Here is a 13,221-nt window from a genome sequence, read left to right as displayed (position 1 = left end):
AGGCCAAGAGGCCATTGTATGGCCTCAATCTGTGATACCCCTCGGATCCGAGACACGGGTTGATCAGGCCCAAGCCCAAACCTGAGGGATATCAAACAATTAATATATAACCGAACACAGAATACAAGATAAAATAAGAAATAAAAATAATAAGCTGAAAGAATGCTAATTGAAAATCCTTAAAATAGTATAATTATTGAAATCTGTTAAATCCAAACTCCATAGGTTTCCAACTTGGGAATCCATCCATTGGACCCCTTATTAAAGATTCTCAAACCGAAACTGAAATAATAGAAATAAAGTCTAAAGCTAACATAAAGAAGATTCCTACATAGTCGGAGGAATGAATATCTGTATCTGCTCTGCACGTCCAAGCTCTAACCCTAGAACTGACGAACACCTGAAAAATAAAGAAGTAGGTCAGGCCCACATGCAAGTCCTGATCTACTACAATCTAAACAGTAATCCGATACGCAGATACATCCTCGGAAGACTCAACAATATCTAGAGTAGTCCATATAAGTATATAGTACACACTATAGGACGCTTGCTAGTCCAGTAGGTCTGTCTCAGCCTGAATAGAAGGCAACATGCGAATACGCACCCTAAGGTGGGCATGAGTACCTAGACCTACCAGGGAACAACACCTATGTCCAGTTATCCATCCTAGGTGATATACGCGCCCTAACCATGGTCATGAGACTCAAGCTCATACCACGGCACCATATAATATATATATAAAGTTCGTACTCCTCCTAATACAAAATACCATCCATCTGTGTAGTGGTCTGATATATGTATAACAAATCCATCCTGAAACCATAGTGGATCATTCAATTCACAATTGATATGACACATATAGGTGATGGACTTAACCTTTGTGATTAATCCATAACTCAATCCAAGTTAGGTAGAACACAGTGTTTGAACTAGTTTATACCCAGTATGTCAACGTCCCATACCGGTGCATATAATCCTCCAAATAGCATAGTTAATAAAACGACACTATATATATCCAACAACCATCCTTCAAAACATGCATCAATATAAATTAACACATATATATCAATATTAGGCAGTCATTATAGAGCCTAAAAATTCAATTCCAATAATGTAAATAGCTAAAACAAGTATAAGCGTTCACATCCTCCAAATTATCCATAAACTAATATAGATGTATAGCAAAGTGAAAATTAATTTGATCCAACACAAGCATGGTTAAATTCAAGTAATCCATGTTACTTATAATCCTATCTAAATATGATTAATTAAAATTTAAATCATATATAAACAATCCTCCAAGTTCCAAAGTATAAGTTGATTAACATTCAAAGCTTAACATGCAGGATCTTCCCTAACTGTACACTGTCTATACCTTAATCCATTTATGAATCATTATTTACCTATATTCTTAAAGGTCTAAAACAATAATATACATCATTTAAAATAATTTAAACGAAGTGCTGACACTCTGTATAGTACAAACAGTGCACAAAAAACCCAAACTGGGCGTTTAAAACCAAAAATCCCAACTGAGCAAGCTAAGTTACAACTGAGCAGGCTAAGTTGCTAACTTAGTCGGCTGAGTTGCTAACTTAGTCGGCTCAGTTCCTAACTGAGTCGGCTAAGTTTCCAACTTAGTCGGCTCAGTTCCTAACTGAGTCGGCTAAGTTGGTGCTGAAGCCGTCTTCTTCGTCTGTTTAGCCTCTGTAAACCCTAAAACTTCATTATTAAGGCCTCTAAGCTTCCACCTATATCCCATACGTCCATACTAAATTATTTTAGATGTTTTAGTAGGCAAGGATTCAATTTAAACAACAGTTCATGCATAAAGATCAAAGAAATAAAGAAAATACGAATATGCATATATAATCAACTCTCTGTTTTAGTCCAATTATGCATGCATTACTATTTCATTTTAGCCTTTATTTAATCCCTGGAGTCTAGCTAATCATGCACAAAACACAGATTAAAGAGATAGAGAAGAACAAGACTTGCCTTAAGTTTCAGATTTGAAACTCTAAACTGTCGTCTCCTTAATTTTCCGATGAAGTTTCCGACTGTTGTTCCACCTCCGTCACTCTTGGTTTAGTCTTAGTTGAAGCCCACAACCCTAGCTTCCCTCCTTAATCCCTCTCTGTTTCTCTGCTCTCACAACTCTCTGTATCACTGTATACGGGAATGGATTTTTATATATTTTTTCTCCAACTCTAAACCCACATAAGGTCATATTTATAGGTGTAGTAATCCAACCCTAATCCTTGTATAAGTTTAGCCCTAATGCAACACTTAGTCGGCCCACGAATAACCTAAGTTATAACCTCTGTGAGCTAATACGTGAATACACAGAAAACACAATCCTAATTTAAACCAATTTAATTAAATAAAACCGATTATCAATTAAGTCAAATAAAACATCATAAAATAATTTAATTTAAAACAATTTAATAAAAGAAAATAAAACACTTTAATCAATTAATTAAAACAAAGTCAAATTTATATAACCATGGAAGAAACACACAATTAAAATAACCAATTAAATAAAATAGCACGCAATTAAACAATTATATAAATGATTAAACAATTAAATAAATAACAGGACTATCCTTTTAAAATTAAAATAACCAATTAAATAAAATAACACGCAACTAAACAATTAAATAAAGGATTAAATTATTAAATAAATGCCAGGACTATCCTTTTAAAATTAGGGGGTATTACACAATCTCTCTCTCTTCTCCTGGCTTTCTTTCTCATTTCTTTTTTTTTTTTTTTCTTTTTTTTTTCACCGACTTCAATCTTTGATTTCTCTCTCATCTTTGAGAGATTTTTGATGCCGTTTGCGGTAAATGGAAAAGCACGACAAGATCTACAATTTGATCGGAGCCAATCTCCTTTTGGTGCACCTTGAGATTTCAAATTAGGGCTAGGAATTGGGCAATTTTTGGGGCTTTTCTCTCAATTGGGGTAAGGATGTCCTAATCCACAAAAAACTCTTTGATTTTTGTGAATTTCTCTACTTGATTTGTCACCTAGCATGCTATATATGTATTGATTTCTTTAATAATGACCTAATTATTGTAAGTGAAGTATTTGATTTTCTGTGTTGGTTGATATTATGTGAATTAGCATAGTTAAGAGGTAGTGTTCCATGTCTATGAAGATTATATTGCTAAATCTCATAATATAAAGGCTTGATATTTCTTTTGGGATTTTCTTGTATAATATGCTATGCGAATTGAGTTGGAATTAGATGTATGAAAATGGACTTTGGCATGACATGGAATGGTATGATGCATTCATGCATAAGCATTAGGAAAAAAATGAAAGGAAAATTGTTTTTGAAAGAAACAAAAGAAAATGTTTTGGGAAAAGTTTTGATGAAAAGTTTGTAAAAACCTGGTTGCCTAGGAGTTGCCTATGGGTCCGTGGTGTTAATGTGATCTGGAAGGAAATAGGGAGACTACCCTAGCGTGGTTGAGTTAACTGGGCCCCAAATGACGCCATGAGTTGCCTTGTGGTCAGTGACAGTTAGCCATTCATTCTCTCGTGACGCCATAAAATTGCCATTGGACGAGTTGCATTAACGGTTTGGAAATGATGACGGAAAAGGTTTTGGAAATAGGGAACGACATTGCTTGACATTGTATTCCATAGCATGGCTTGGTACGTTTATGTTTTGGATTATTGTTGTTGATGTTGTAATTATATTTTTTCCGAAAATAGTATATGATCCCGGTTCTTTTCCCTATTCCTTGTTTGGATTCACGGGGTCACAATAGGTATGTCTTAAGCACCTTCTATCGAACTTTATGCTTACCCCTTTATTATTAATATTTTTCAAGTTAAGGAAAGGGAGTAGCGGATGACAATCCACCACCAGTGTTGATGGGTTGACGGGCTTGGACTCTTTAGCGCTTAATGTTTATTTTACCACTATCATTGTAAATATTATTAGGGATCATTCTATATATATCTCATGGTTGGGAATGGTCTTGAGACCATACTTTTGTATTTGGTGGTCTCATTATGATTTTAATATCTATGTAAGGCCTTAAGGCCATATATTCGATGTATGACACTCTTGTTTAATTTTAATGATGTAACGGACTTATATATGACCATATTTGATTTTTAATACTATATAGTTGTATTGGTATCATCATTAAATGAGGATTTGGGATAGGTTTAGACTTTAAGTAAGGTCACCAAGGGACCAAGGTTGTGTCAAGGTGCAAAAGATCATAATTTTAGGCTGTTTGGGGCTATTTTGAGGTTCTGGGCATCTTGAACCGGTTCAACCCCATTAAACCGGTTCAAGGATGTGCATATGGTTCTCGAGTGGGCACACAGCCCATCTTGAATCAGTTTAAGATTCTTGAACCGGTTCAAGTCCCCTAGTGTGTGCATTTTGGTTGTCAGTTTATCAGCCTTGATCACCTGACTTCAAATGGTCATAACTTCTTTGTTCCGAACCCAAATTGTATCCTGGGAGATAGACTCCACTTAGTCCGTTAGCACCACAGCGGGGCGAATCTGTCTTAAGGACATAGTATCCAACACTAGCCTCGGTCCAGGTTCATTCTTTGTATATTATTATTATTTTATTGCTTTATTTTGCATATTTAATTAAATATAGAGTTGCATATTTAATTAATGATTTCTTAGCATATTGTTAATTATCACATGATATATTAGTATAAGGTTTGTTATATCTTAAATGTCACATAAAGTATATAGCTTTCCAACAGAAGAACGGCACGTCTTTAGCTGTGCTTGTTGTTGATCACCGTGGAATTTGATGAAGAACGGCACGATTTGATGTGCTTGATGTTCTCCGTTTTTTGGGTTTGGATGTTGGGGATGAGAGTTCTCTCTGGAATTCTGGCTTTCTGAATTCTGAATTTCTGGACCCCTTCCTTCTTCCTCCAGGCCTCTATTTATAGGCTTCTTGGATTAATAGGATGATGACACGTGTCATCTCCTGATAAGAATAAAATTATAACTGGGCCGGGCCGGCTATATTATGATAATTATAATTAAAAAATAATTATTCCAAATATATTTTATTAGGAATAATTATTCTTTTTATTTAACCTTCTAGGCCGGACTAATTAAATAATTTAAGTGGACCAAGCTTGGGCCAATTAAATAACTTAATTAAATATTAGGCCAATATTTAATGGGTCCATTTGTCAAAACCAAAGCCCATTAAAATTTTTGTGTCTACAAATTGCCCCCACTTCAAGTCTCAAGTTTGACAGGACTTGTTTACTTTTTCAAATGGGACTTGAAGTATCCAACTTTGGATTGGACTTTTACTTTTCTAAATGGAATGAGGTAAATCTGGTGGCGAAATCTCCTCTGGAACAACGTCAGGGTTCTTGACATGTTGAGTTTTCACGTTCGCCAGCTTTGTAGGATTGGTTTTTACCAAGTCTTGCTGATGTTTGGATGACGCGATTGCCTGGGACTTGTTACATGTCACAGGGCCCGCTAAGGTATCCATCACTTGATTTGGCTTTTGTGCCACTTTTCATGGTGGCTTTGGAGTCGACCTTTGTGGTAGCGATGTTCTTTTGGGCTTTCTTCTCTGTTGAAGTTTTAAGGGGAGCCATAGAATCTGATAGAAAAGAAACTTGATGGTAGGAGAAAGAGATGAGAGGCAAAAGAGGTCCCACCGGGCGTGCCACAAATTTATACACACAAATTTTGTAAGTCTGCAATAGAAACAAAATATAGAGCAAATAATATAATTTTATTAATTTGGATAGATGGGATACAATCCTCTGTATTATTCTTTACAAAAGAAATAGAGTATGGTCCTCTGATTTGATCTCTTGATTGGTTGGTGGGATCCAAGGGCTGCACGAACTTGATCTTGAATCACTGTGGAATTTGGTTGAAGAACGGCACGTCTTTGGCTGTGTTTGTTGTTGATCACTGTGGAATTTGATGAAGAACGGCACGATTTGATGTGCTTGATGTTCTCCGTTTTTTTGGTTTGGATGTTGAGGATGAGAGTTCTCTCTGGAATTCTGGGTTTCTGAATTCTGAATTTTTGGACCCCTTCCTTCTTCCTCCAGACCTCTATTTATAGGCTTCCTAGATTAATAGGATGATGAGACATGTCATCTCCTGATAAGGATAAAATTATAACTGGGCCAGGCCGGTTATATTATGATAATTATCCTTAAAAAATAATTATTCCAAATATATTTTATTAGGAATAATTATTCTTTTTATTTAACCTTCTGGGCCTGGCTAATTAAATAACTTAAGTGGACCAAGCTTGGGCCAATTAAATAACTTAATTAAACATTAGGCCCATATTTAATGGGTCCATTTGTCAAAACCAAAGCCACTAAAATATTAGTATCTACACTCACATACGAAGGACAAGGATTAATTTTGTAAGGTTTATACCTGAAATCGAGGGACCAACTTCCTATGTTCGAATGAATTTACCCTTTTGGAATTCAATTATGCAATTTTTACTATTGTACGCAAGGTTCATGAATCACTTCACTTTATCATTCCTTGAAGCGAGAAAAACTCAATGTGAAAAATTGAGATCAGAGCAAGGGATATATGTAATACTTTTAATTTTAAAAGGATAGTCTCAGTATTTAATTAATTATTTAAATACATTTTAAAATTCATTATTTGATTATTTGGCTAATTGTTTAATTAAATTATTTGTTTTAATTTAAGTATATGCTTATATGGTAATTGAAGTACTTGTTTATTTATTTGTATGATTAGATGATGTGTGCTAAGTGGTTAGTTATAATTAATTGTTTAAATTAAATTAAATGTTTATTTTGTTTATTTTATTTTAAGAAGTTAGGCTTGGATAGTAGTAATGGACCAACCGTTTGGGTCACATGGATTACTTAGATAGGAGATTAAATGGGTACAATTAATACCCATAGAAGGTTATACATATATATATGGGTATATATGTATATAAGGTTAGTTTAATTATCAATAATTATTAATGGTTAAATTAGAATCATTAGTCAGTATATATATATGATATAGTTTTGGGTTTATATATATACATATGAAATCACGTTGGGGGAATAGCAAACATATATATATATATATATATATTTATTTATTTATTTATTTATTTTTATTATATTTTCTTTTCTTTTCTTTTTTCTTTTCCGTCTCCTCATATAATTAGAATTAGGTTTTTCATATAAGCCTATATATATATCGTTATTTGTCTGCCAAGGGTTTTAGAACCCTATTCACGAAACAGTGAAGGCAGATAGAAATAACAGAGAGTTGTGAGAGAACGGAGAAAAAAAGACGAGAGGGATTAGCCAAGAACCAAGGCTAAACCAAGGAGACATCATTAAGGACTTGCTCGTGGGTTGAATCAAGGGTAACAGAGGAGTTGAGAACAGTCGTGGATTGCCGGTAAATCTAGGAAGACAACGTTGAGATTTTAATCCGAAATCTCAAAGGTAAGTTCATATTCTAACTCTTTCCCTTAGACTTATGTTATTTACATGCCTAAGACAATTCCAGGAGTAATTAGACATTTAAATTGATCATGTATGCGTGTTGAATCAGATTAAAACAATATATATGTTAATGAAATTATAATTATTTGATCCCGAGTTTTCTTGCATGAATAATTGTTTTAATTGATGTTAACAATGCATAATGGATTTAAATAATTTTCTGGAACAATTTGGGACTTAGTTCAGACTGTTAGGGACCTAGTATAGATGAACGGAATCATTGGAAGTCCCCGGAGATGAAGCAGAAGAAGCGTAGCAGGGGAAGAGCCGACTCCCTATTGAAGGGAGGCGACTCTTTTTGCAAAGAGGCGGCTCCCCTTTGTGGGGAGCCGGCTCTACAAGGTGGGGAGGCGGCTCCCTTATTGGGGGGGAAGGGGGGGGGGAGCCGACTCTGCCTCCCTTGTTGTAGGGTGGGGGTGGGGGGGGGGGGGGGGGGAGGGGAGGCGACTCCCTTCCTGAGTGTTGGATTTTGGCGAAATTCTAGTCATTATGTTGAGGTTTTGGGGTTCCAGGTTTAATTAGGAGCTGTAGTGGAGGATTTAAATGATTTCTACGGTCATATTAAAACTCCAGAGTGCATAATAATCACATAGTACTAATAGCTTGAATAATATGAAATTCTTAAACAAATTTGCATATTGTTATTGGTTGTGAATGATTTAAACTGCTTACCTCTACACTAGCAATTTCTATGTATGATTATACAGTTTTTAATCATGTATCAGCGACATAATATAATCATGTTAATTTACATATTTTCATTATGCTTATTATGGATTAATTGAAGTTTAAATTTATTATTTAAATCATCAATTGTTGGATTTGTGGATTATATGCACCGGTATGGGACGATGGCATATTAGGGACGAATTAGCTCAAAACGCTAAGTCCTACCTATTCTAGAATAAGGGAATAGATTAACTATAATGTTAAATCTTACTTTTAATTCGTGTTAGGTCAACGAACAGTTGAATGACATTACATTGGTTTTGGATTGATTTATATATATGATTATGGTATCACGATATGAGCTTGAGTCTCGGGATCGATGGTTAGGGAGCGTATATGCAGTGGGATGCATAACTGGATATGATGGGTAGAGGTGTACCCTGTTAGGGTCAGGTACTCATGCGCACTTCAGGTGCGTTTTGCATGTTGCCTACTAGTCAGGTTGAGACCGCCTTGTAATCCAGTGAGAGTCCCTTAGTGTGTGTGTGTGTGTATATATATATATATATATGGACTATATAGTTATTGTTGAGTTGTCTAGGATGTACATGCGTATCGGGTCTCTATTTGTATTGTAGTAGAGTATAACTTGCTCATGGGCCTGACCCATTATTATTTTTCAGGTGTTCGACAGTTCCAAGCTTAGAGCTTGTTCGTGCCAAGCAGAGACAATCACTCACTCTTCCGACTACGTAGGACTTCGTTTCATGCTTTAGTTTTGGATTTTCTTTCAGTTTAATTATTTATTTTTTAGTTGGGATATTATTAGGGGTCCACTAGATGGATTCCCTAGTTGTAATAATATTGGAGGTTTTAGAATTATTGGTTTATTTAATTAGTATTTCTAGGATTATTATTTAGATTCTTTCCAGCTTAATTATTTATTTTTAAATTCTTTTTGTATTATATGCTTGTTTATATACTTAATTATTTGGTATCCCTCGGATCTGTGCTCGGACTTGATCACCCGTGGCTTTAGAATTGAGGGGTATCACAATATAGATATACATGTACATATTATAACACCGTTAACAATATGCTAGAATTTGTGAATGAAAATTTTTTCATCAGTCATCAACTCATGCCTTGGATTGAATATGTGTGATCACTGGTTGGTTGTGGGATGAAAAGATACAATTCAAAACCAATAGACATAACATATTCAATGTAAACCATTGCAACCTATTATAGTGGGCGTGTTTGGTGATGAATAGACACATATAAATGGTTGTGAGTAGTGATGAAGAAACACATTTATATGGTTGTGTCCAGTAATGAAGAGACACACCCAATCCGAAAGACACTTCTATATCTATAAATGCCTCCTTGGGCTGCCATTTGCAATTCGCTCAATTCATTTTCTTCTCTCTCTCTTTCTAGACTTGAACCCAACCCAAGTGGGTTCAAGCCATTGGTTAAGTAGTCCGAGCCATTTAAACCCTATTCTAATTTCATTGAGCCAAATTAAGATTGGTTCGGATTGCACCCAATTTAGCATTTATATAGTATAGATATATTTTTGAGTCAGAGATAGTATTATACAAAGGAGGTTCACCGTATTTACGAGTTTGTAATGCTGTTACTGGTGGATGTAGACTGTTATATCCTGGGAGACAAGCGCCACAGGGTCTGTCATCACCATGCGGGGCATAAATTGTCTTAAGGACATAGTATTCAATACTAGTCTAGGTTCTTTATTTGTTTATTATTATTATTTTATTATTTTAATTTGCATGTTTAATTAAATATCGAGTTGCATATTTAATTAATTATTTTTTAGCATATTATTAATTATTTCATGTCATAGTAGTATAAGGTTAGTTATATCTTAAATGTCATTTGAAACATACATTTTCTAATAATCTTAAGACTGTTTATTCCTTGCGTAGATTTTATTATATGTTTCTATTTAAGATATAAACAAGTAGAGATTATACTAATAAGTGTGATATAATAAAATAATGTTAATGTTATATAGATTATTATATGATAATATGCTAAATATTGATGTGTTCAATATTATGTAAAATTGAAGCATGTTATATAAGTAGATTATTGATTTATTTATATAATTCAATATTAGTTGAGTTATTTTTATAATATGATATTATGTAGTATATTATATTATCTTATATTTATGTCAACTAGAGGTAGAAAAAGGTACTTCGATATTTTTATGAATGATTGCACAAGATATTGTTATGTATAATTGCTACAAAGCAAATGAAGTCTTAGAAATGTTTAAACATTACAAAAATGAGGTTGAGAATCAACTTGGCAAATATATTAAGGTGTTAAGAAATGATATAAGTGGTGAATACAAAACACCATGTGCTGATATTTATTTATAACATGGTATTATTCATCAAAGTACCGTTCCTTATACATCTCAACAGAACGGTGTTACTGAACGCAAAAACCGTACTTTAAAAGAAATGATGAATGCTATATTGATAAGTTCTGATTTAACTCAGAATTTGTGGGGGAAAACTTTGCTTCCGCAAATTGTGTTCTTAATAAAATACCTCAAAAGAAAACAAATGTGACACCATATAAATTATGAAAAGGTCGAAAATTTTCCTATAAATTCTTTAAAGTGTGCAGGTGTCTAACTACAATTGCAGTTCCTACTCCTAAAAAGTTAAAATGAGACCTAAAATGTGGCGACCTTGTGGGTGGGTGTAAGAGGTACTGACAGGTTACCATAATAGGCAAGCTACAGGTGTATAGTCCCACATCACCTTGATAAGGAAAAGGTGAAGTGCTTTTATGTGATGGTGTTATCACCAATTGGTATGAGACTTTTTGGGATAAAACTCAAGAATAAAACTGTGCGGGCTCGAGCAAAAAACGGAGAATATCATATCATATGGTGAAGTGGATCATTACATAAAATCTTTGATTGGTTAAGTTCATAAGAGTAATGCATATCGTTTTCTTGTGCATAAATCATACAATGAAAATAAGGATGAGCTTAGATGTGGCAGGAGGGCTAGAACATCTAAATCATTTGGTCCTGATTTTCTAACATATTTATTGGAGAATGAGACACAAAACTTTAAGGAAGCAAAGTCTTCTTTTGAATATTATTATTAAATTATTTCTTAGATTAATTATGTGATATAATTAATCATGTGATATAATATTAAACTATATTGTTTTATGTGAGTTTAATATTATTTTTATAAGTGCTTAGTTTTATTTGATACTATAATATTGAACTATGTAGTTGAATTACTTAATGTGCATAGTAATTCGATTAATTTTACAATATAGTTTATTTAATGTGTGATATTATTAATTTTGTACGAGTTCGTGAATGGTTTGTGTATTTAATACAACAGATAAACATTGATTAGTACAGCTATGTCAATACTCCGATAGTCATGGGAAAAAGATTTATACTAGTGTCTAAGACACGTATAGCAATGAATGGTTTGAATAAGAGAATATTTTTTGATAACTCAAAGAAGTTTAATAGAAAATGTTATGGATATACTAAGCTACTACACTGAGCTAAAAGTGACAAGCTAATTAAAACTAGCAGCTATAAAGTACAATTTAGCTAAAAGGCAAAATGTTACTAAGGTGCAAGCTAGTTAGCAATAGAGGAACAGTTATCCAGCTATAAGCTAAAACGGTTATTGAGGTGCACAACATCAAAGAGGCATGTTAAAATTTGTTAGCTGGTTCCATTCTCAACTCGGTTAAAAAAAAAAAAAAAAAAAAAGAGAGAATGATGAGTAGTCATTTTAGCTTATAGCTATTTAAGTTATACATCATATCTGCTCCTGTAGGAGGGAATAATACTACTCGTAAAGTATTAGTTTTTTTAAGAATATTCTTCAAACCAAATTCTTCTACTACCAAGGTAGACTACTTAGATAATGTGTACTAATGCTAAGAGTAACTGGAAATGATAGCTGAGCAAACTTAACTTCAAGCTAGTGGTAATAGCTAAGAAGTAAGTGTTCGTTATAAGCTAGTAGTGATTAATGAGAAGAATGCGCCTAATCTAAGTTAGTAATGTTAGCTAAAAACGCACTTTTAACTAGTAATCATAGCTGAGAAATGAGTGCTTAGTATGTGGTGATGTATCAAAAGCTTAAATAATAAGTGAATTATTTGCTTAAATGATCGAGTTATGTGATTTGTCACAAATGAACGGTTATGACATGTTAATATGACTGACTTAACGTGAATCTAAACATGAATAACTCAATTCATAAATACGAGAGATGTAGAAGTAAATATTAATAGAGCCCATTATAATTAGTATCTCTAGCATTAATTTACAGTAACGTCTGTGACATGTTATAAGAATAAGTTAGAGATAAAGTGAGTACATATACATTAGAGACCGTTATATATACGTGTTTGATGAGAAACAAATATATAAAACCTTGTAAAGGTAATGAGGTGAAGTATTTAGTATATTGTATTTCAAGAGTTAGAAAACTATGATAAATACATCATAAATAAAATTTCAGAATTATCCCAGTATTATGGGGAGATATTGTCTATAGATGAAATTTGCTACGACTTACCTAATTAGATAATAAATACTTATAAATGTGGGGGTTCTTAATTCTAAGAGATTTTGAATATGACCAAAAATTATTTATAATATTGGTTATAATAGTAGTGCATCTTGCTTCCTGTGAGAAAAATATATAATGGGACAAGTTTATTGTTCCAGCTTAAGAGTTAAGTGTGCAAGATTATAAGTCCTTAAGTGGATTAAAGCTAGTACCAAGACAATCACATAAATGTGATGCATAAGTTATTGTATGTGCCTTAAAAATTTAATTATATACTAATTAGTATATTTGATACGAAAAATTTAACGTCTGATAACATAATAGATTCTCAATAGAGTGAGATTGAGATAATACAAGTTATCATAACAAAAGCAATAAATTGGGTAGTTGGGTAATAGAAATATTATACTCTA

Source organism: Cornus florida, unplaced genomic scaffold (genome assembly GCF_030987335.1).
Source record: "Cornus florida cultivar Cherokee Brave unplaced genomic scaffold, ASM3098733v1 CherokeeBrave_3.0.0_Hap2_Chr03, whole genome shotgun sequence".
NCBI classification, from domain to species: Eukaryota; Viridiplantae; Streptophyta; class Magnoliopsida; order Cornales; family Cornaceae; genus Cornus; species Cornus florida.
Note: the sequence above shows the minus strand (reverse complement) of the source record.